At 37.0% G+C, this 23,797-nt stretch overlaps 1 long non-coding RNA gene across 1 annotated transcript in view; it reads left to right on the plus strand.

Moving 5' to 3' along the window:
• LOC110402108 overlaps positions 1,142-23,797 on the plus strand; it is a 31,324-nt gene continuing 8,668 nt past the window's right edge. The window contains exons 1-3 of the long non-coding RNA XR_002440910.1: positions 1,142-1,369; positions 1,904-2,026; positions 22,359-22,434. This is a non-coding gene — a long non-coding RNA (uncharacterized LOC110402108). The remainder of the gene's footprint in view (positions 1,370-1,903; positions 2,027-22,358; positions 22,435-23,797) is intronic.

Genomic DNA, 23,797 nt, shown 5'->3' on the forward strand with positions numbered 1-23,797 from the left:
TTCATGATCCCGAGTTGAAGCTCTGAATGAAATAAAAAGATTTATTTCCCTAGACAATGTTTTTAATGATTTTATTTCATTTTAGACATCCAATCCATGGCTGAAAATCTGATCTGTTTTGCAGTCACAAGACTTCAGGCTGAAATTCTGCAGTCCCAGACCAGGACCAAGTGCCTCACATTTCCATACCAGTTAAAATTAGATCCCAAAGTTAGTAGTGGATAGTCTGCAAAGAAAAGGATTCAGGCTTTTGTCCTAACCTTTAGGTCCATTTAGGTTTTAGACTGCAGTATCAGTGGCGTAAGTCAGCTAAGAGCCTCTCTACATTTATCATTTTTGTAGTACATAACTCTCTCTGCCTGAACTCTCATATCCTCAGAAAAGAGCAAAATACTACAACAGGGCTCCCCAAAAACCTTAAAATGTATAAAATCTTGTACAGAATGAAATATTTTTCACAATGCTTTTTCAGTAAAGGTCTGACACTGACTGTCTCAGTCACACAAACTGCCTTACAACAAAGCTCATTCAGAAAAGTCAGTGAGGCTGTGTATCTCTTCTTAACTCAAGCCATGTGAGTGGACAAGCTTTAAGGAAGAGAAGTCCCTAGAGAGAAAGTTTAATGGAGCAACAAATGAGATTGTAATAAGTGAGAGTTTGTGTTTGGTTCAGAGCTGCTTGATGAAATGCAGTCCAGAGTTTCCTTGTACACCAATGAAGCTAGGATTAAAGAGAGACCCCTTAATTTGTGGAGCGTTAGAAATAAAAACCTGTGGAGCTCAGTCACCAGAGAACACTGTACCCCACCTTCAGAATCTTGCTAGAGTATGCTGCTAGTCTCTTGTCATCTACTGGAGTCAAGTCTCCTTTGGTGAGATCTTATACTGAGAGGCAGGTTTGGCATCAGAAATAAAAATAACCCTTCTTTGATGTGCAAGCACAAGTACTTCACACTCTCTCTTCCTAAGTAATACAGATATCTATGCTTTAGTTATCCACTTGCCTAGAGAGGAGAAATTTCTACCTCCTATCAGCTTCTGCACTGGAGAGTAGGCTGACAGGAAATAGACATTTCATGAATAGCCCTGCTCAATTTTCAGATGTAACATGCTCACTATATATCAAGCTAATTTGTAGGGCATGCTGTATGGGAACTGCTGAGTCACGGCCTGAACCACTGATCAAGCACCTGGAGGAAAGACCCAGTCAGCCCTGGAAACACAGGTGAAGGCAGCCTTGACAAGCACAGCCTGGCTCCATCTCTCTTAGGCCTCATTTAAGGGCTGACTGCCACTGAGGATGGATCTCTTTCTAGAGATCCCTCCTTAGTAGAAGCTTTTCTCTGTGAATCCAGAATCTTCAGCTACAGGTGAGCAATCTACTTCCCTTCCTTTGTAGTATCTTTCTATTGTGCTGGTCCTTCCACCTCTTTTGTGACACCTTTTCCACAGTGTTGATCTTTCTGATTGCTACACAGGCTCACAAGATTTTTGCAAGCCAGTGCAAGCTTGCTCTGCCATATCCTGAGCCATTTAATAGCCATGTAGCTGGGACTAACTCAGTGCCAAGTCTAAGCTAAGAATTCATCTTGAGAGTGCAAAGTACATTAGCATGCAGATGGTGACACCTAACACAAACACATGAGTTCAGTTGTCCTGTGTGGACAGTGTTTGTGTAGGTGTTTTTCTTAAGATCCTACCTGTACTGATTTCTATTCAAGTTTTATAGCATGGATAAGTTCAGGTAACTTTCATCAATCATTTTGGTCCTCAGTTTTCCAAAGATGGCACTTAAAAATGCTGAGACTAAGTCTTGTTTTTGTAGGCCAGTTTAAGATCTTAACATATGTACTTCTTGATGTCTTCTGAATGTATTGTTAAATACTGTTATTTTTTGAATCTAGGAAGATTCAGATCAACTTCACCACAAGAAGAAAATTCAGATATCTTTGGACTGCTGAGGTCTGACATTCCCAAACCTAAACTTCCATTTAGTGAGAAATTCACTCACAATCTTCACATTCAAGGTAAGTTAAAGGTAGCTACCTCTCTATATTGATAACAGTCAACCTACAACTATGCATATTGTTTGCCATTCTTGGTTGCAGTATGTGAAAGAAAATGCCTACTAGCCTGCTAATGCAGGTCAAATAATGTCTTGACTGGCTGGAGCAGGAAGGAGGAGTCAACAGGACAAAAATAATTATAGTGATTAAGAAACTTAACAGAGTGCACTGGAATGAATCCCATATTCCTATTTCCATGTTTTTGCCCAGTTGGTTTGGTACAAATCCATTGGAAGAAAATTGAATTAATGTAATGTAAGTGGTGACTGAAGGTGTGGTGAAGATAACTACCATAAAGAAAAAAAAAACAGTAGAAATTGAAGCCCTTAGGAGAAATTGTGGTTATGTTTCAAGCAGAGCACCTTTATTTTCAGCAAGACTTCTGCTGTGTCTCACAATTTTGGGAAGGTTTTCTGGTGACAGAATGGATTGTTTTTCCTGTTGTGCTCTCTCTTTCAGTCTGTCTACAGGCAGTAGATTTAAAAGCGCAAATGGTATTTGAATGCAGTCTGGAAACTGTAACATCAGAAGTGACAAATAAAAGATTCTTTAAAAAGGGAAATAATGCAAGACAAAGCCAGTAAGTAAGCCAGTTGTGTGAAGAACTGAAAAACTCATTCTGATGTTTCATGTAGCACAAATTCAGTTCTTTCTGCAACTTAGTAGACATTTATGCCCATTAATAACTGTAATCACCCATTAAAGTTCTTTTCAGTGATGTTACGCATGTACCTGGTACATATGGGTTTTCACGGACAGTCTTACTTTTAACAGATAGCGAACACAAGACTGGAGAGTCAAAAAACTTGTACTTCAACTGTTACGCACTTATGGATGAAGATTTTTTTTCATTGATTATATCAGTCATCAATTTAGCAAGCTGTAATTTTTTCAAAGTAAACAAAGTCTTCAAAAATTGTTTACCCAATATGAATATGAGGCAATTTGCTACTATTCTGCACTCTTACGAAGTAGCGTAGAACAGATTAATTCTCCATGCCCCTCCACAATCTTCGCCTACCAATTTCTAAAAATTATGCAACTACCCAAGAATTTAAGGGGCTTTTATTCTTCCAACAACTGATCTCTCCTGAGGCTGCACAATTCGTTTATCTGATCAGACCTGTTCCTGTCTTAGCCTACAATCAGCTGTCTTGAAGACAACGTCACAGAAACTTCGTGTCTATGGTTAAAATTATTTCTCTTTTCCCATCTGGGTGATTGGTAAGACCATCATCTACTAGGTTAGGTGGACATGGAGAAGTCAGGCTTCCTTGTACAGAACCTTTAGCTTTGTAGATGGTATATAATTTTCTCCACAGAGAATGCGAAAAAGCTTATTTTCATCATAATTCATGAAGACTTCTATTAGGAGACTCTCTCATACTGACTTTGTACTAGATCTTTTTAAACTATTTCACAAACCTTAGACAACTAGATTAAAAGAATGAATTTCTCTGAGACAACATGCAACGCTGACCCTGGCATCTCTAGCTTCTTTAATGAGGAGCAAAGGCTAAGTATATGATCAAAGAAGCCTTCAAAAGGCTCTGAGGTTTCTGGAACTGAGGTTCAGTTGACTACTTACATTGTCTAATTTCCTCAAGGAGGTACTTGATATTATCCACTGAAAAATCAGAGTATAGACAACACTAAGGATAGAAGGCCTGCCTGGAGAAATAAAATTCTAGACAGAACCTTATTCACTGGGTGCTCCCAAACAAGAATACAGAGGGAAGAAAATGAGTAGCTGTGTGCTGGAAAATTAAAACCATCAGTATATTCTAAAGGAAACAAAGATACATTCAGTTCCCTCAGTAGCCCTATACTCACTGCAGATGTGTTGTTTAGTAAGTTCCTCTAAACTGAAGTAAATAATTCTGTTTGCCACAAGGGGACAATGGATTGTTTGAGAATAATTGTTCTTACATGTTTTTTCTGGCTGTACATTGCTGCATTATGGTTACTTTATCAGCAATTAACCAAACTTAGTAACAGTTACCATAAACAACTGCAGCAAAGACTCTGACCAAGTCTGTTAGTGCACTGTAAACTGTGTGTTTGGCTACTGAATAAGTTTGCCTTGGCAATGCACACAGATACTGGCACATTGGTTTTGATAAATCTTGCAATTAAGATGTATTTTATACTTTTTCAAGGCTGTGTCTAAACAGCATATGCACCAGCACTCCTAAAACAAACACCTGAACATCATTTTTCATCATTTGTGTACTTTCCCAAAAGTCTCATAGTTCTTCTGCTCTCTTCTTAGAGATGTGCTTTGCAATAAATGTTTTTTAAAGGTTTCTGTTAGGCCTAGCTTTGTTAATTTGACAAAAACATGATGGAAAAGGTGTTCTTATAAAATGGGAAGAGCCACCTTAGGGTGACCAACTAATTCCTAAATTTCTTCCATAAATAAATATATAAATAAATTGGCCATGTGCTTAGGAAACAAACAAACAAAAAAAAGTTTCCAGAAGTCTATATAGAGTTAATTATATCACTGGCTACAGATCTGTTTCAACGGTTTCCTCGCCCGTTTGCAGTTCCTCATGAATGTTGGAACCCTGACAGTGGTTGAGCTAGAATTGCAGGTACTAACCATAACCCTCAACAAATCTCTCTTCCATTAAAAGAAGAGTATGTATAGAAAACACTTTTCTTCCAAAATTCCTTAAGAAAAACAGCAACAAAAAAAACCAAACCATATGACAGTATTAATTAGACACATGTCCCTGATACTCTAATTCAATTGGAAGTACATAGAAAAACACCTGTGACGTGTTTATGATGGCTATGAGGAAATGTTTGTAACGTATATATACATAAATACTGCATAAAATGAGAACCAGTCATCTGTAAAATTCTCATCTGATGCTGATTTTCAGTTATTACGAAGTGTATCCTTTCTCTGCCAGGAGATGGAAGAGAGTAGGTTGACCTCACAGGATGAGAGAACTTACCATTCTCCCTGGTCTTAAGAGACGAATGATATGAGAATGAAGTTACAGCTCGATGTCCATGGAGGTAGTGGAATGAACTTAGTATTTGTAGATTTAATGTTATGTTTGAGCAATATACAACTACCTGAAGGGAGGTTGTGGTGAGGTAGGGACTGGCCTCTTCTTCCATGTAACTAGAGATAGGACTAGAGGGAATGGCTTCAAGTTGTGTCAGGGGAGATTCAGGTTGGATGTGAGGAAAAGCTTCTCCAAAACAGTGTTCAAGCACTGGAATGGGCTGCCCAGGCAGGTGATGGAGTCATTGTCTCTGGAGGTGTTCAAGAAATGTTTAGATGTTGTACTGAAGTGTCTGAACCCTTCTTTTCTTTTGGCTCAAAGCTTGCTTTCTGAGGTATGTTTTGTGATAAGACTCTAACTTACTTACCAAGGAGGCAAATGGTGGGTGTCTCCGTGTGGCAATCAACATCACTGTGTGAACATTTGAAAGCATTTCCTTCAGGGCTGTTTGCCCCAGGAAGAGAGTGCTCAGGAGTGTTTACTGGCGGAAGATCTAGCCTGTGACCAAGTAGCGCCAGCTTGGTATGTGAGACTGGGGAATGATACCATCGTATCCTGTGAAAAACAGGATGCGGATGGGCAGCTTCCTGCTCCCTCTTATCTGCTGGCAAGGCCCGGAAGATGGGTTTTCTGCTGAGATCCCAAAGCCAGAAGCTGCCACTCCAGAGAGAGCTGACTCAACCACTAACTGTCACTCCAAAGAGAGCTGACTCGACCAATTTGGACTTATAAATAAGTTCGTACTGCTGCTGGAGGTGTTGTTCAACCAAAGCGGTTGGCAACCGAACAACAAGCCCTGATGACCCATCACCTGAGAAGATCAACGTCGGCGCTACAAACAACGCTGGACCCCTGGTGGTGACTCTCTCTCTTGCTTTCTACAAAGACTCCTTGCTTTTTTCTCTCTTTTCTATCGCCCACCTTCCCTTCCCCATCTCCCTAAGCTACTAGCATTTGTAATAAACTGGTCGGGCTAACATTTGACCCGTTGTGTCTTAATCTTGCCGTCGGGTATACATATATTAAAAGAACCCCTTCTCCCTCCTGTAAATTGGAGCGAGACATGAGGGACATGGTTTAGTGAGAAATATTGGTGAGAGGGGGCTGGTGGGACTGGATGATCTTGGAGATCTTTTACAACCTTGGTGATTCTATGAATCTATGATTCTATGTTTGGTAGAACATAGAAGAAATTAAATGCTACAAGACTCATGTAGGTACAGAATATACCATGTCTGAAGTCACATATATCATGGTGACATGTCCAAGGTAAAAAAGAAATAGCTTTCAAAATTTCTGAAACTGAACAGTATTGTGTAAGTTTTTATTCCTCAAGAAATTATTGTTTCTAAGAGGATCAAATACCTACTTTGGTCTTTCAACATTAAACCACTGACAAGGTCAATCAGCCTCTGTCAATGATTATGTTCTTTAAAGAGACATCTGCTTATTGGAGGTTGTTTATCTAAAGAACAGCCTTTTACTGCTCTGTCGTATTACAAGAATTGAACCACAGATGTAGAATAAGGTTCTTGTGGGCCATGCATTGGGCTGTTATTACCTAGGGGACGTTTGAAATTACTCATAACTTTCCAGTCATAATTATGTATTTTAAATAGTTTGCATTCTGTTTTTAATCCAACTTTAAAGTGTATTATTCGAAATAGAAAAGACATTTTAATTTAGTGAATAAGAAGTACTGAAGGACAAAACTCCAAGTACTAGTTTAATCTATAAAGGAAACCAATAGAAGACAATCCAAATTCAATGATTAAATAATGGAAAATAAAAGAATTGGAGGCACAGATTATATGTTACTTAAAATAAATTCCAAATCGTTCCAGCTTAAAAAAAAAAAAAAAAATCTCTGCTTTAAGAAACTTTGTTAATGGTTGTATTTTCCAAAGGGTTACATTAATAAGAAGAAAACAGATTTTATTCCAACATATATCACATTAAATACTGCACAGTTCTTTTTTTTCATTCCAAATATTGATTCTGTTCTACTATTTAGCATTGCAAATTGTTTCCATAGACATTTATTTTACATTAAAGATACAGACCAAACATAAATCAGGTTTATGAAAGAATTAAAAAATGGATGAGAGGAGATACAATGCCCTTTTTGCCTGGTTTTGAAAATGGACTATACACTGAATTTGAAAACTATGTAAGTTTTTAAGATGTAGGTTGACTGTGTTCCATTTCCATAAGACAGCCATGAACAGTGTACCTGTAAGTATTGCTAAAAGTGAACAATTGTAAAATCTGCAAGGATTGGCCTTTCTAAGACAAGTTTCATAAAAAAGTGGAAGAATTGGGGATCACTTTTGATAGGAGAGCTCTACTGCTTACAGTTTTATAATAAATTTAAGATTCCTAAGAAAATGCCTTGATTAAGGCTTACTTTTCAAAGGTCTGTGAAAGCACTATGTATCTTGAAACAATAAAGGAAACAGTATGTGAACTAGACCCAATTTATTGCTTTGTTAAATGAATTGCTTCCATATAATTTTCTTGTCTTAAGATGTAAGTATAGAAAACAAAAGACTGAAGCTGAAAATATTGCAGAAGAATTCATTCGTAAAGAAAGAATTTCAAAAACATTCTTACCACCTGTGAGATATTAGCAGCAAGTTGTAAATAGAGCTGATAAAGTTAGTATGTACTGGTAGGATAATGCAGCTGTTGCAACATAACTCTTGGCTTATACACCAGGCTTATTCATAATCTATTTTTATGATTTTCAAAATCCAACAAAATTAAAAAGACTACTGTCTAATAGTTACCATACTGTTGATTCAAAAGCTATTTGTAGTGCACTCATGGAGCAATTCCCTCTTCTCTTTTTCCCTTTTACAGAGTTTGTTCCTCTGACCCTTCCCTAAACTGCTGACTGCTTCTAGCTATAATTCTTAATTTCTAAAATTACACTGGGGTCCATCTTCAAACTCTTGGTTAAGAGGGATTTCAGATAAATGGAATGACATGTAAAACATCCTGTATTTATGACATACATTTTCGATGTTCTATTCTGTGATGCAGAAGCAGAGTATACCTACTCGGCTCTCGTGAGGCCCCATCTGGAGTACTGTGTCCAGGCCTGGGGCCCCCAGCACAAGAAGGACGTGGAGCTCTTGGAATGAGTGCAGAGGAGGGTGACCAAGATGATCAGAGGGCTGGAGCACCTCTCCTATGAGGAAAGGTTGAGGGAACTGGGCTTGTTTAGTTTGGAGAAGAGAAGGCTCCGGGGAGACCTCATTGTGGTCTTCCAATACTTGAAGGGAGAGTATAAACAGGAGGGGGATCGATTGTTTGTGAGGGTGGATAGTGATAGGACAAGGGGGAATGGTTTTAAGCTGAGACGGGAGATTTAGGTTAGATATTAGGAGGAAGTTTTTCACACAGAGGGTGGTGACGCACTGGAACAGGTTGCCCAGGGAGGCTGTGGATGCCCTGTCCCTGGAGGCATTCAAGGCCAGGCTGGACGTGGCTCTGGGCAGCCTAGTCTAGTGGTTGGCGACCCTGCACTTGGCAGGGGGGTTGAGACTCGATGATCTTTGAGGTCCTTTTCAACCCAAGCCATTCTATGATTCTATGATTCTATGATTCTTCACTGTCTAAATATTTACTTTTAAGAAGAATTTAGTGTTATGCTTCTCTTTTTTTAAAAAACTATTTTTTTTAAACTTCAGCTATTTACTTTTTTCTCAGTCATTCTGCATATACAAGAAAACAATGAATTTTACGATCAGTGTATGCTGATGTGACTTACAGTGATACAAATGTATTTACAGCTAGACATGACACATGGGCCCAGAATTTTTGTAATTGATCCACTGCAATATCTGCAACATAAAGCAATGTTGACACTAGAAGAATTGAATAATTTCATAAGTAGTTCTAAGCAAACTAAGTTTTTAATATTTGTAGCATACTCAATGCAATTTTAAAACTTTCATTTATGACCTTAATACTTATTATTTAAGTAAATAAGTGTGTCTAAATAATTCATAAATAATTTCCATGTTTTCTTGCATGTTTGATTTAACTACTATTTTATATTATTATAATTTTACTTTCAAACAAAGAAGAGGGCTTAGCTGCCTTCTTCTTAATTCTTTTAGACCTCTTTCAGACATCTAGTCTCCAAAGACACATAAAAATGCATAATCCATGTACACAGAAGGTATTCTTCATCTGACTCACACTTGAACTATAGTCATCTAGGTGTCAAAGCCTCCTTCTCCTTGCTATTAGGAAAATCAATCAGTGGGTGCTTTATATGAGATAAATTCTTTGCTCTAAAATCTGATACACAGACACTAAATTTAGTTTTATCAGAAACTATTTTAATCCTGTATAGTCATATCACCTCTTACATGCAGGTACATGCACACACAGTTTAGAATACTCAAGTCTTAATCAAAGGAAAGGGCTGGTTTCTAGGTTGAAATGATGGCGCTGAAATTTTTCTTACACTCCTTTAAGTTTCATCAGTCAAAAACCCAAGGACCATGTATTTTCTAAGTCATTCACATCTAATGGTAAACCTCACGAGCCTAGACTGACCTGACCTGCACATCCACAAACCTGAATAAATAGCTACTTGTAGTGGTTTAGAACAGATAGAACGACAAACACCAATCCACTACATGGCAGCACTGCAGAGAAATTGCAAGCAAATATTGTAGTAGTTTCACTATTTCCAAATGCTTGTTCTGTGCTATTATTGTCTTCCTAAAATACTTCATTTATTTTCCAGAGTCATCTATAAAATTAATTTTTTATCTTCCTGCTCCCCTTTTTTGGGTAATTTGTCTATTTCAGTGTCTGCATCCTATTTAGTTACTAGTATAGTGCATTGTTTTGCAGTTACATTAACACTCACAGACTAAAAATACGAAATCTGTTCACCAGCTTTCTTGAACCTTTGCCCAAAGCTATTTCTCTTTCAAAAGTGTAAGAACTTTCCTCAAGAAAGGAAGAAGCAAAGGTTTCTCTGTCCTGCTTTTCATCTCAGTGTATGTAAACAAAAAATTTAATCTATTGTGAGGGAAGATCCATCTTAGAAATAGAGAATAAATTTAGTCTTAACAAATATTAGATCATTTAATAATGTGGTTTTGAAAATTAATTAGAATTAGACATACAACATAGCTTTGGCCTATTGGAAAGTCTCAAAAAGATGAGATGTGAGATAATTCTCTAAAAGAGATTTCTCTCTCCCTTTCTAATATTTTTTGATTGTTAGATATTTCAGGTATTAAATTGTCTTTTTTACATAAATATTTCCAACAACTTCAGCTCAAATTTTAAGTAGATATAGCACTTTACTGAAAGGAAGGCTTTCAACACAATTCCATGTAACAACTAACACAAATACTGACTAAGTCAAAAGTTCAAAATACATTCTACAAACATTGGTTGAAATTAAATATCTTCAGTTATACATTGCATTTAATTATTGCAAACGTTGAAAAGCGACTCTATCTTTAGGAGTTAATAACTTTTCAGAAAACTTTTACATTTGTACCCAAAAGTAGCCATGTCAAAAATACTGCTCATTTCTTCCAAGGGATGTGAAGAAATTTTGTATACTCATCTATTGACACACTTCCTACTCCTTGTTGAGAAAGGAACTAAATACAATCCATAACATTTCAAAAAACTGAACAAAATAACGCAGAATTAGTTTGAGGAAATCACAACCTGCCACCATAGATAGTGAGTGAAGAAAAACAGACGCTACATATGCCAAACAAATTATTTATTGCACAGAGATCAACATCAAGACATATTTTACACTATTCTTATAAAGGAATCTCACTATATCCATAAAGGTCTAACCCAACGTTTTTTAACACTATGAAAGGAAGTGCACAATTCTAGAATCATTATTTGAGTTGGAAAGGACTTGTAAAGGCCATCTGGTCCAACTCCCTTTGCAATGAAGAGGGACACCTACAGCTAGATCAGGTGCTCAGAGCCCCATCCAGCCTAACCCTGAATGTCTCAAATTATCAGTCATTAAATTCGCACCCTTGTCCAACGAACATAGCTATATTCACACTTGGGGCAAAGATAGCTGTTGTCTTACTAATTTTAATGGAACGCAACATCTAAGGCAAAGCAAGTAGATGCTCCAGGTTTGATAGGCTTAAATCCTTTTACAATACTAAAAGAAAATGAAATAAATGAAATAATTCCTGCTTATCAAATAGCAAAGCTATTGTCTAGAAATACTGTGATAATAATTCCCTTATGAGAAGCATTTGTACTGGCAATAATTTAGAAATATCTTTGTAGAATGTGCAGTGTGGAAATGTCTGTATTAGAGGATTTTAGACAAGAGTTGTATGTTGCCTTTTGGCAATAATTTATACTTATCTGTTATCTTAATACTTTGCAAGTGTTATCAAAGACATTACAAATATCCTGTATTTAATCAGTCCTGAATATACTGCCAAATGTGGAAAAAAGTAAGAAAAAACTAAAAACAAAATGTTATAGTTAACTCTATGATTAATTGGATTATATTTCAGTGAATTAAATCCTTAACAATGGATTTGGTACCACAGGCATCAAAGGTAGATGAGACTTCCAAACAGCATTCAAAACCTGAAATCTCCGAAAAGAGTAATTTCAGGATACTTTAGCCTGAAATATTTTACTTAGATCTGGAAAATCAAAACTACATTACTACATTCAACTCCTGATTACGTTAAGGCAAAATGCACTGACAATTATGATAAAAGATTGAGGTTATCAACTCTGTTTTCATGGAAAAAAACTGTTCCTAAGAGTGCACAGTTCACTCTTTGACTTGAACTTTGGCTTTTCCTGCTGAACTTTGAAATCAAGTTCTGAATTGCTGAAGTGTAATGAGAGATGTACTTTGAGTGGCTACAAAATAAAAATAATAAAGTAAAACAAAATGTTTGGCATATGCAAATTGTTATAAATGGCCAGTGTAGTCTGCCTTTGAACCTGTATGTAGTAAAAATACACTATTGATTGCCATAGAAATCTGTTATGAATGTCTTTCTGCAAAGTGTCTTCCCTTTTGATGGATATTGTTAGAATGTAGCCCTTATTTGCTCTTTATACTTATTTTAAAAAATCATTGGAGAATTACTTTGAAAAAAATTAGTCTGATTTTAAATAGAAGAAAAAACATTTAAATTTTACAGCTACAATTAATCTCAGAAATATAGTAATTTACTATGAAAATGAAAATACGCATCTTATTTTGTGAACTTCTCAGTAGGACTAGTACACTTGTAGTTTTAGGGCCACGTTGGGTATGTTAGATTGCAGACTTTATTCTGTGACGTCTAGCATATCTGCTCACATTTTTTTTCATCTTTTCCATGTGGTGAACTGAGATAATAAAGAAATGTGTGAGGTTGATTGTGTTATCAATAAACTGCTTTAAAATGATCTATTTTAAACAGCCTATAGTTTACATCTTTTTTATAACTTTACCCTGGACAGATGTAAATTTGTTTGCCAAAAATCTGAAATTACAGTCAATTTGAGATGTGACCTACCAGTGCTTTGAATACCAAAACTCATAGTCTTTGATTTCTGAGCTCAGGAGCACTTTGCCTAAGCAAATTCTGAAATTCATCTCTTTATACACCTAATACATAAAGATGAGAAAAGATAAATCACAAGGCATGTAGCAAGAATGGTTCAATTGGAATGGACCTTAACAGTTGGGATTTTATAGTTAAATGAAGTCTAAAGTATATTACTGAAGGCATTGTCCAAACATCTCTTGAACACTGACAGACATGGCACATCAACTACCTCAGGAAGAAGGCTCTTTCAGTGTGTGACTACCCTCTGAGTTAAGAATTTTTTTACTTATTTCTGAACATCCCCAGTGCAGCTTTGTGCCATTCCTGGGTGCCCTGTCATCAGTTACCAGGCTCCTCTCTCAATGCTTCCCCTCCTCAGAAAGTTGTAGAGAGTGATGAGGTTGTCTCTTAGTCTTCTTTTCTTCAAAGTGGATAACCCAAGCATCCTCAGCTTTTCCTCATAGAACATACCTTCCAGACTTGTCAATAACTTTTTTCTTCCTCAAGATGCTTTCAAGTACCTTAATATCATTTTTACATTGTGGATCCCCAAGCTTCATGCAGTATTATGGGTGAGGCCACACCAAAGCTAAATATAGTGGGAGAATCACCTTTTCTGATCTGCTGGCTGTGCTGTGTTTAATATGCTCCAAGATGTGCTTTGCCTTCTTGGCTGCCTGGGCACACTGCTGGCTCATGTTGAGCCTGCTGTCAACCAGCACCACCAGATCTCTTTCTGCTGAACTGCTCTCCATCCCCTCTTCTCCCTGTGCCTGTGCCTGACATTACTCTAACCAAGTTGCTGAACTCAGCATTTTCCTTTGTTGAACTTCATACCGATTTGCTCGTGCTCCAATCTATTTAGATCTCTCTGCGAGGCCTCTCATCTCCCAGGACAATATTCTTCATAACTTTTTCAGGGACTGAAGTAAGACTAACAGGTCTGTCGTTTCCTGGGTATTCTCTTCTGCCCTTTCTGCAGACAGCATTGGCTAGTTTCCAGTCAGCAGGGACTCCATGACCACGATCTTCTTCTATCTATTGTAAAGTACATAAATGAACATGTCTTTAGAAAGTTATGTGTCCAACAACAAGTAGCCTAATTTACCCTTGTTGTTTATAAAGGGAACAAGAATTCCAATGACAATTTCTTTCCCAGATTTTTTTTCCGTGTTTTATTTCTAAGTGTTATAGTCACAGAAATAAGAAATAGTAGTGAAAAAAATTATTCCTTTTCCTCCCACTACCATTTCCCAACCTCCAAGACTCAACCATTATTCTCAACTCGCTATATTTCTTCCACAAGGGCATTTTAAGCTTCCTGGTGCAAGTGTGTTTCTGTACATATATATATATTAGATATACATATTTATATATGTACATATTGTACATAAATATATATACATACGTAAATATATATATATATGGAAATGTCCTGAAAGAGAAGTACAAAAATGAAAGAAGACTAAACAAAAATACTTTCTCTCATTCTAATGTTAATGTATAGTTAGTGACATTCTGGATATAGATGCTAGTTATAGACAATTCTTTTAAGGAAAACCTGTAAATATCTCATAGTTGCCTGAGCACAAACCTGTTCTATGCTCTATCTTTTCTTTAATCTTCTTACTTTCACTCTCCAAATAGGTCAAAATCACATTGGGAAAACCTGACTGTAAGCTGCACGTCATTAAATAACTTCAAGATGGGGTTTGCTACAATACACAGGGAAACTCTCCCGTGGCTGTCCCCACTGTGAGATTACCTAATGTGAGAATTCATGGTAGCAGGAATGCATCAGGAGTGTGGAGCATAACATTTTAATTTTATGCCTGTTTCAGGATGAGGGTAGCTGAGAAAAAAACACTTTGCATTTGATTTTGGTTTTTTGTAAGTTCCATCTACTGCAAAATATACATACACATGTGTACGTATGTTCATACACACAGTCACATGTCTCAAATGTATATCAGGAATATTCTTATGCAAGAGTGTCTCGTCTAAAGTTCCTAGACATATAGCCTAGGATAGAAACAAAAAGTAGGCTTTCCCTTTAATTGAACAGTCCCATAGACTGTTGAAATTACTAGCCCCTGGGTAACCTTCAGGGAACAATTTTTAAGGACATACGAAAATTACATAACATAGTGAAGTTGAAGATGTATTTTTAAAAGAAGAAGAAAATCACGAATTGATGCAACATTTCTGAAAAAATGTGGCTTGAATTTAATGTAACTTCCCTCTGTATAATGAAAAAAGTGCCAGCATTTGGCTTTCTGGCATATGTAAGGTAGGGTTCTTATTTTACAGCAAAGTAGAGTTTGCATTATATCTAGGAAACATACTCTGTCTAATCAATAACAAAAAGTTAGCAAGCTGACAAAGTTACTAGCAGGTTTCTTTCCGTTTTAGACACTTAAATGTAAAACTCAAATATATGGATGTTCAGAGGAAAATGCCTCGCTGTGTAACATTTAGATTATTCCTCCAGTTTCTAAAATGGAAGGCTAACACTTCTGTTAAATTAAGTTGTCAGTACCAATGACATGGGAGGAAGCTTATAAACTGTGGGAATAAATATATTTAGATGTATTAGAGATCAGTGTAAAGTCACAGTGTAGTTCCCTGAAGTGCATTTGATGCCATAACCTATTTGTGTCTGAAAAATGGCTAGAAGTCTTGACTGTTTTAAGATTAAATCAAAGAACTAGGGGCCCTGAAGGAAATTTGGAGCAAGTTACAGACTTCTATTTCCTTTATGAGCTTCCTCCAAGAGCTACATACAAGTGTGCAATAACCCTGCTCTCATGAAACCTGATTACTTTGTTTTCTGCAGAAGAAAGCGCTTAGGCTAGGAACATAGAATAAATTTTAAAGATCAAAAATTGACAAGGCGAGAACTTGGATGAATTCTGCTGCTGCAAATGTGTTACTGATACGAGAAACCTAGTTAAAGAAAATCAAGTTGCAGTAGCTGATGGTATTTCTGTTAGCAATTAAGAATATTTCAGTAAAAAATGTCAGTGTGGCATGGAATGAATCTGTATGCATTTGTCCACTGGAGGTCTGTGCACATACTGAATCATTGTGTTATATTTCAGTGGCATGGCAGCAATGCTCATGTGCAAACACTTCTCATTATAAATTGATCACTTCTGGGATTTATAATGACTATGTATTAAACATTTTTCTGTGGTCTGAAACACATATGCTTTCCTTATGTCAGAAAGTTTTTCACCAATCTTGAAAATGTGCAATTTATTATTGTTACTACCACTAGAATTATCAAGGTGTCCAGGAATCCTAGTTATGGATGTGGGCCCCATTGTGCTAGGTACTGATAAAATACAGTTGAAAAGTATATCCAAAATTCCTTAAAACTGTAAAACAAGATGATAAGCAACAGCTGAACACATTCAGCTGGTTGTACAGGCAGGGGAGACTGGCCAGCATATCTGACCATTTCATGCAATAGTATACTCTTAAATTTAATTGTTGACATCAAAAGCAAATGCAAGTCGTCGTTGTTGCTTTTTAATTTTAAAGAATTCTATTTTTAAAGTTTTTGGAATTTTTATTCTATTTTTTTTATCCAGAGGGACCCAGACAGGCTTGAGCAGTGGGCCCATGTGAACCTCATGAGGTTCAACAAATCCAAACACAAGATCTTGCTTGTGGGTCAAGGCAACCCTCACTATTGATACAAATTGGGAGATGAAAGGATTGAGTGCAGTCCTGCCAAAAAAGACCTGAGGGTACTGGTGGATTAATGCTGGACATGAGCCAGCAATGTGCCCTTGCAGCCCAGAACGCCAACTGTATCCTGGGCTGCATCAAAAGAAGAATGGCCAGCAAGGTGAGGGAGGTGATCCTGCCCCTCTGCTCTGCACTGCTGAGACCTCACCTGAAGCACTGCGTCTAGATGTGGAGTCCTGAGCATAGGAGAGACGTGGATCTGTTGGAGCATGTCCAGAGGAGGGCCACAAAAACGACTTAAGGGATGGAGCATCTCTCCTATGAGAACAGACTGAAAGAGCTGGGGCTGTTCAGCCTGGAGAAGAGAAGTCTCTGAGGTGACTTGAGAGTGGCCTTTCAATATCTAACAGGGAACTGTGGGAAAGAAGGTGACAGAATCTTTAGCAGGGTCTGTTGTGTTAGAACAAAGGGAAATGGCTTCAAGCCTAAAGAGGAGTGATTTAGGTTGGATATAAGGAAAAAGTTTTTTACAGTGAGGGTAGTGAGGCACTGGAACAGATTGCCCAGTGATGTGGTTGATGCCTCATCCCTGCAGACTTTGAAGGTGAGGCTGGATCAGGCCCTGGGCAGCCTATCTAGCTGTGCATGTTCCTGTTCATTGCAGGGGAGTTGGACTAGATGACCTTTAAAAGTCCCTTCCAACTCTAAGGATTCTGTAGTCCTATGATTCTAATTTTTTTTTTTTTTAACTGCATCAGTCTTCAAGGCCGGCAATACTATTAGTTCCTGTATATAGTACAACCTGAAATAAGAACAGTTTCTGGCCTGCCAACTTCTCTTTCCAGATAACATAGCAGTCAAAAAGTTTCACAACAAACCAGGCAGGAAAGTAGGTACATGCTCAGGTACATATGGTTATTGTTGGATATTTCATGGCAGTAACACCTAGGATTTAGCATTTTAATCACATTAGTAATTTGCACGGTTTTGGGGCTGAACATAAACATCCTGTCATTTTAGGAATTAGTCTCTGCTGCGAAGTGAAAGAGGACTTCAAAATAGGAAGGGATGTTGGCAAAAAATGTTTATGGATTTATTTTTAATTAGGGTTAGCAGGTGAGCAGAATGAAATGGCTATCTCTTCACCTATCAATAACATTAAAACACAAAATTGCCATGGAATACCTAGCTTTGTACCTAGGGAGTCTTGACTTGATGTTCTTCCAGCTCTGTTTTCCCCTGAAATCCTCAACACTTATAATCTTCAGGCCTAAGCAAAGAAATTTGTCTCCACATGACCATAAATTCTCAGGGATAATATACATGAGTCCGTTTGTGCTATGCATGTGTGTGGCTGTATATGAATTTGCTTGTGCATTTGTTATTCTCATATTCTAGACATGTAAATCTCTATTTCCCATGATGTGAGTGCCAACTGAACAGTCAAAAGTCTGTAGAATGTGTAGTAAATATCTTTGAGAACAAACCACTTTTCTTACTATTTTACAGCTCAGGAAACAGATATTCTTGCTATTTTGTATGTCTTGTATTTAATATATTTAAGACGTATATGGGTACAACTTAGGATACTTAATGCCTCACCATCTAGGATGACTACCTAGCAGAATTACAGTTAAACCATTAGCATTGTTCTTTGAAGAATATTTGTGAGCAAGATAGAATGCCCTGATGAGGTATTTTCATATTTAATTAATAAGAAAATACTCCAAAAAGAACTAAAGAATGGCAAACCATTAGTATTGGCAGATTCAGGAAGCAGCTTCCTCATATACTTGTGTTTTCAGAGTAGCCCTACAAGTAACTATAGCACAAAGATGCCAACACTTCAGCATCACTGGCAGTTGTGAGAAGAGACAGAAGAAAAGTAAACACTAAGTTACCCTGTAAATAAAGATCAGATCATAATTACAACACAGCGTTGTATAAAATTATATTTTAAATCATTGTCACATGTTTGGTACTAGAATACTCTTGAGGAAATAATTGCCACTGTCTAAAAGCATCACATTCATGTAACTTCAGAGTAGAACTTGAACATGATTTGAACAAATGTGTCTAAGCTTCCTTTTTTCTTCCTTCATCAGTCTGTACCTGTTTCAATATCTTTTATCCAACAGAACATTTGACACTACATTACTGTAGCAGCATGAACATGTACACCAAAAGAAGAGATGTCTTCAGTAATTTCCCAAGAATCTAGAGTACTCTGAGGTGATTAAACAGCGAATGGTGATTATTTTGCTGGCTAGATATGGTTTTCCTGGAAGCTCTCTGTATCTTAAGAAGTTTGAATGCTTGGTGCTTTATAGATCCCATACCCAAAGGACCTTCTCTTAAAGTCAAAATGTCAGAGTATTCAAGGATTTAAATGATCTTGCTGATAGATTATCACATTTAAATTTTTTTTTTTTTTTCCTTTTCACATGCTAGGAATAAGACAATTGCAATTTTTCCATGTCTGGTCCCTCAAACCATTATTTGCATTTTTGTAGCTTACTGTAAGTTGTTGGAATAAAAGTTGAATAGTTTCTAATGCCCCGCCTCTGCTGACATTCCCTATTCATTCATGCGTATTCAGCTCATATAAGCAGTTGTCATGGTTTTGTGATTTTCGGTTATTGGTATTCCACATCATAACATCATGTAGTGGATATGCCTGGTTCTCAGAAGAGAAGGACTACTACATTCCCCACGGTACTTTGCTCTTCTGTTACCATTTTCCAGCCAGAGGGAAAAGATAAAAACTTGCAGATCACGAGGCCTCATCCCTTTTCCGCCCGTCTCTCGTCTTGGCAGCACCTCGCTCTCCAGCCGTCTTATCGTCGGTAGTAGAGTAAGGCCTACCTTGATTTTGGGACATTCACTCTCTCTGTATTGGATTTATCAGCTTAAATTGTAATTATATTGTATTATAGTGTGTTGTTTTGTATTCCGATATCTTATTTAATAAATTAGTTTGTTTCTCCTTAGATTGTTGCCGCTGTTCTTTGCTCTCAGGACCATCTCCTTACCCTTTTTTTCCTTTTCCCGGGGTGTGGGCCCGTGGGTCCCCCATCCCCTTCGTCATGGAACCGGGCCGAATGCCTGTAAACCATTGACAGCAGTACTTTTTGAGGTTGTTGAAGATTCCTTTGTCAGTTGTTTCCCAAATTAGTTCAGATAAAAATCTAAACTCACCTGTCAGCAAGGTGGAACCACACAAGAAGAATGTTGAGGTAGATAAAAAATTGACTTCAAAAATCTCAAACTCATTGATAAAAAGCCTGTAGCTTCTTTAGATATCCTCATGGATTTTACAAAGACAGAATCAGAAAACATTATTTTTAGTTGTATTTAGTTCTTTCCAATGAGTTACAGATGTTTCAGATTGTCCATACCAGGTTGGGTGTTTGTTTCTGTTGCATTTGTGAAAGTATGTGCATTTGTGAAAGCAAGCTGAGCGATAACATTGGCAAGGCTAAGAAGACAGGATTCCACTGGGTTCAAAATCCTTAAAAGACTCTTCCTTATGAGATATAAAAACAGATGTGATAATCTGTAGTATCTGGGACAACCAGTTTTCTTTATTGAGAAGCAAAGCATCAGGGCAATGAATAGTGTGTGATTATGCCATGCATGTTAAAACAACACTTGAAAAAATAGTTGGCTTTTAAAATGAAATGCAATACTTGCGCCTCAACATTAGTATGAACGCATGTTGTACGAGGCTAACAGAAATAGCTAAATAAACTATGAGGCAGTTTCATTATTTAAAATGAATAGAATCCAGCAAAATCCTGTGTTTAGTTCAGTTCCCAAATGAAATCTCTTACTTGCCAGAACGTGTCCCTGACTTGTTTTGATTAGCTGTGACTGAATGCCATGACTGCATTTGTCTATTCAAGTTTAGAGCTTCTTTCAAAACACTTTGAGTTTGAGTAAATGAAACATTCTGTTGCATACTCTATGTGGCAAATTTTGATGATGTGGAAATGATTCATCTTTATCTCTTTTAGAAGATTATCATTGCAAAGAAGCAACCCAGAGGGAAGTGGTCAAACACAAGATGGTTGACATTGGTCAACCAGATCTGTAAGAGAAAAGAAGATCTTTAAGGGAAGAAAAGATCAAATGTTTAAGAGAAAAAAAAATAAAGTTTCCAGACTGTAGCCCAACCCTTGTTTACAAAAGGAGTAACAAACTTCCATCATCACATGATTTCCTTGTCTGTCCTGACAAATATAACATGTGGTAGGAGTTAAATAGAGGAATATAGAAGGCAGAGACAAAGACACAGAGCTCAGAGATTTCTGTGGATGGGAGACTGTCATTTAACTGTACGTGTGGTACTACTGTTACAGTGTGTGAAAGAAATAATTTTAAAATTAACCTTAAACCATGTTTTAAAATAAGCAGTACTCTATGTATGTATTTCTAGTCCTTACCTCGTGGTGTCATTGGTCCTATGCTAAATAAATAAACAATCTGACACATATCATATGCTGTAAAGATTTCTAGTCACTCATAATTTTGCAAAAAAAAGACCCTTAAATTTATGACAGTAATAATTTAGAAGATCTATCTTACTATTAAAAGAGCTTCTTAAAACTGTCTTTCTTTTTAATCCAGTTTTGTTATCCAGTCAGTATAAGTAGTTCCTTATACATGTATGTGATCTATAAACATCCTAACATGCTATAAATTGAAGAAGTGGAGAATTTGAAAGAAAATTATGAAAACTTCCACTGCCTTCTACCCTTTAATTCTGACCTGGTATTCTAACGTGTGCTATCAAGAAAAAATAAAAAGAAATTCCCTGTATACTTTATATGAAAAATCTGGAGTGGTGATTTACCAAAACAGATACAGGTTAGTGGCTGAAGAGGACCTCTGTGGAGAAGGATCTGGGTGTTCTGGTGGACAACAGGTTGGCCATGATCCAGCAGTGTGTCCATGAGGCCAAGAAGGCCAATGGTGTCCTGGGGTGCAATAAAAAGAGTGTGGCCAGCAGATCGAGGGAGGTGATCCTCTCCCTCTACTCTGCTCTGCTCTGGTGAAGCCACATTCAGAATACTAAGTTCACTTCTGGGCTCCCCAGTACAAAAAATACAGGGATCTCCTCGAAAGAGTCCAGTGGAGGGCCAGAAAGATGGCAAAGGTCCTGGAGCATCTCCTGTATGAGGAAAGGCTGAGTAAGCTGGGTCTGTTCAGCCTGGGGAAAAGAGGACTGAGAGGTGATCTGATTAATGTTTATAAATACCTAAAGGAAGGTGGGAGGCAGATGGGTGAGGCCAGGTTCTTCTCAGTGGTGTGTAGCGATAGGACAAGGAGTAATGGCATAAAACTTGACCATAGGAAGTTCCATACAAAAAATGCAGAAGAACTTCTTTTATGGTAAGGGTGACGGAGCACTAGAACAATCTTCCCAGACAGGTTGTGGAGTCTCCTTCTATGGAGATATTCAAGACCTATTTGGACACCTACCTGTGTGACCTATTGTAGGGTACCTGCTTTAGCAGAGGAATTGGTTTTGATGATCTCTTGAGGTCCCTTCCAAACCCTGCAATTCTGTGATTCTGTGAAAAGATTTCAGAATTTACACTCTAAATGTTTTTTTTTTTTCAGTAAAATATCTTCTGATTGTGAGTACAAACCACTCAAGCTATAGAATTTTTAATGTATATTTCCTCAGCCATTCTAAAAATGTCAGGATATCATTAAGGAATCTACTCTTCCTTCTTTTTTTTATTTTCTGTTCTTAATCCTTTTCCTTTCCTTTACCTTCTAGAGAGCTTACAGGTAAATTGTATGCTCAAGAGGATGCAAATGTGGGGATTACTTAGCAAGCCTGCTCTGCAGTGCAGCTGGCAGTCCTTCTGCTGAGCTTTGTGATGTGGTTTGTCTTTCCTGTCCTAAGTACCAGATTCCTGTTTCTGCAATGTGCCAAAACATACAGCTAGGTTTTAAAAAGTATACTTCTCTCTACAGTGTTTCATCAGTTCTGAGCTGCTGACGAGGTGAGAATAATCAAAGGAACACAGGACACAGAAGTCATGAAACTATGGTAAAAAATGATTTTTTTCCCCATATTGTTGAAATTGAGTTAATATTATATGTTCATGCTGTCTGTAATGTAAGAGACACATTATTAATTGCAAGTAAGCAATCAGAAATGGACAAATCTTGAAAGAGGACAAGTGATCTGAAATGCATCTATAGAAGAACTGCAAACTGGGAGTAAAACCACAGAAATGTTAAAGGACAGGTATATAAATCCATTACAGCTGATCTAAAGTGCCAAAATAGGACAAGTGAGGCAAAAAATAACATAAGAACACATACGTTTATGGATGTTGGCAGTTCTGCCTCAAACCTGGCTCTAACCGGAAAATGTAAACAAATATGAATTTAATAATAATTAAAAAAGAACCAAACATTGTAATATAATCCCTCTAAAAAGGTTTCATATATGGAACAAAGTTCAGGTGTATCAGAACTTACTTAACCATCTGTTGGTTTTGACAGCAGTGTTGGTAGGTCAACTTATATTCAAATTCGTATTTATATCTGGGTTTTCAATTTCCATCTGCAGTATAAAAATTGACAACCATAAGCATTCAAAATCTCATCAAACTTCAAAATAAAATCCTGGCTTAAAAATAATCTTTTTTTGTTTTAATTAGAACTTAAAAGAATGTATGTTGTTGTTATCCCTTTTTAATTTGTGTGGTTATTTTGGAGACAATGAAGTATCATCTAGATATTGTTTTAGATATTTTTGTGTCACTACACAGATCAAAAGAAGATATATTTTTTCCATTTGTTTTCTCAAAATGAAAACTAAAATCTTCATGAAATAGCTCAGCTTCTGGAGCTAAGCATAAGGATTATTCTAATTCCATTGACACTTGTGCAAGACTTGGAGTAAATCCCCCACAGTACCAAATGTTGGGCTTTCTTTTCACATTATAAGCCACTTGGTTCCAGTAAGTACGATGTTATGGGTGAAATCACAAAACAGAAGTATATCTAGTTACTCATAGCCACTGGTTGTTAAGGCACATTTCACCTTTACTTGGGCAAAACTAGATGTGCCTTATGTCATATCTGAGTTGCCTGTATTTTCTAGATTTGTTTCTAGGTCTTATATATCTCAGTAAGATTTTCTCCTGCGTAAGGCACAACTCATTTATTATTAACAGCACGCTGTTCTTTTGACCCCTGAACTGCTAAATCTTTTATCTTATTAGAATTGTTCCTGTAAAACTGTAGATAAAGTAGTAATGGAATATTACTTAGCTCTATAGGAATGGTAACAAGGCAAAAAATATTTCCTCTCTTGATACTAAATATTTGAAGTCATACATTAGCTCATTTTACTCATAGTGTTAAAAACATAACTTATTAGCACTACACAGTTTCTATCC

The sequence above is a fragment of the Numida meleagris genome, chromosome 1 (assembly GCF_002078875.1).
Source record: "Numida meleagris isolate 19003 breed g44 Domestic line chromosome 1, NumMel1.0, whole genome shotgun sequence".
Lineage (NCBI taxonomy): Eukaryota > Metazoa > Chordata > Aves > Galliformes > Numididae > Numida > Numida meleagris.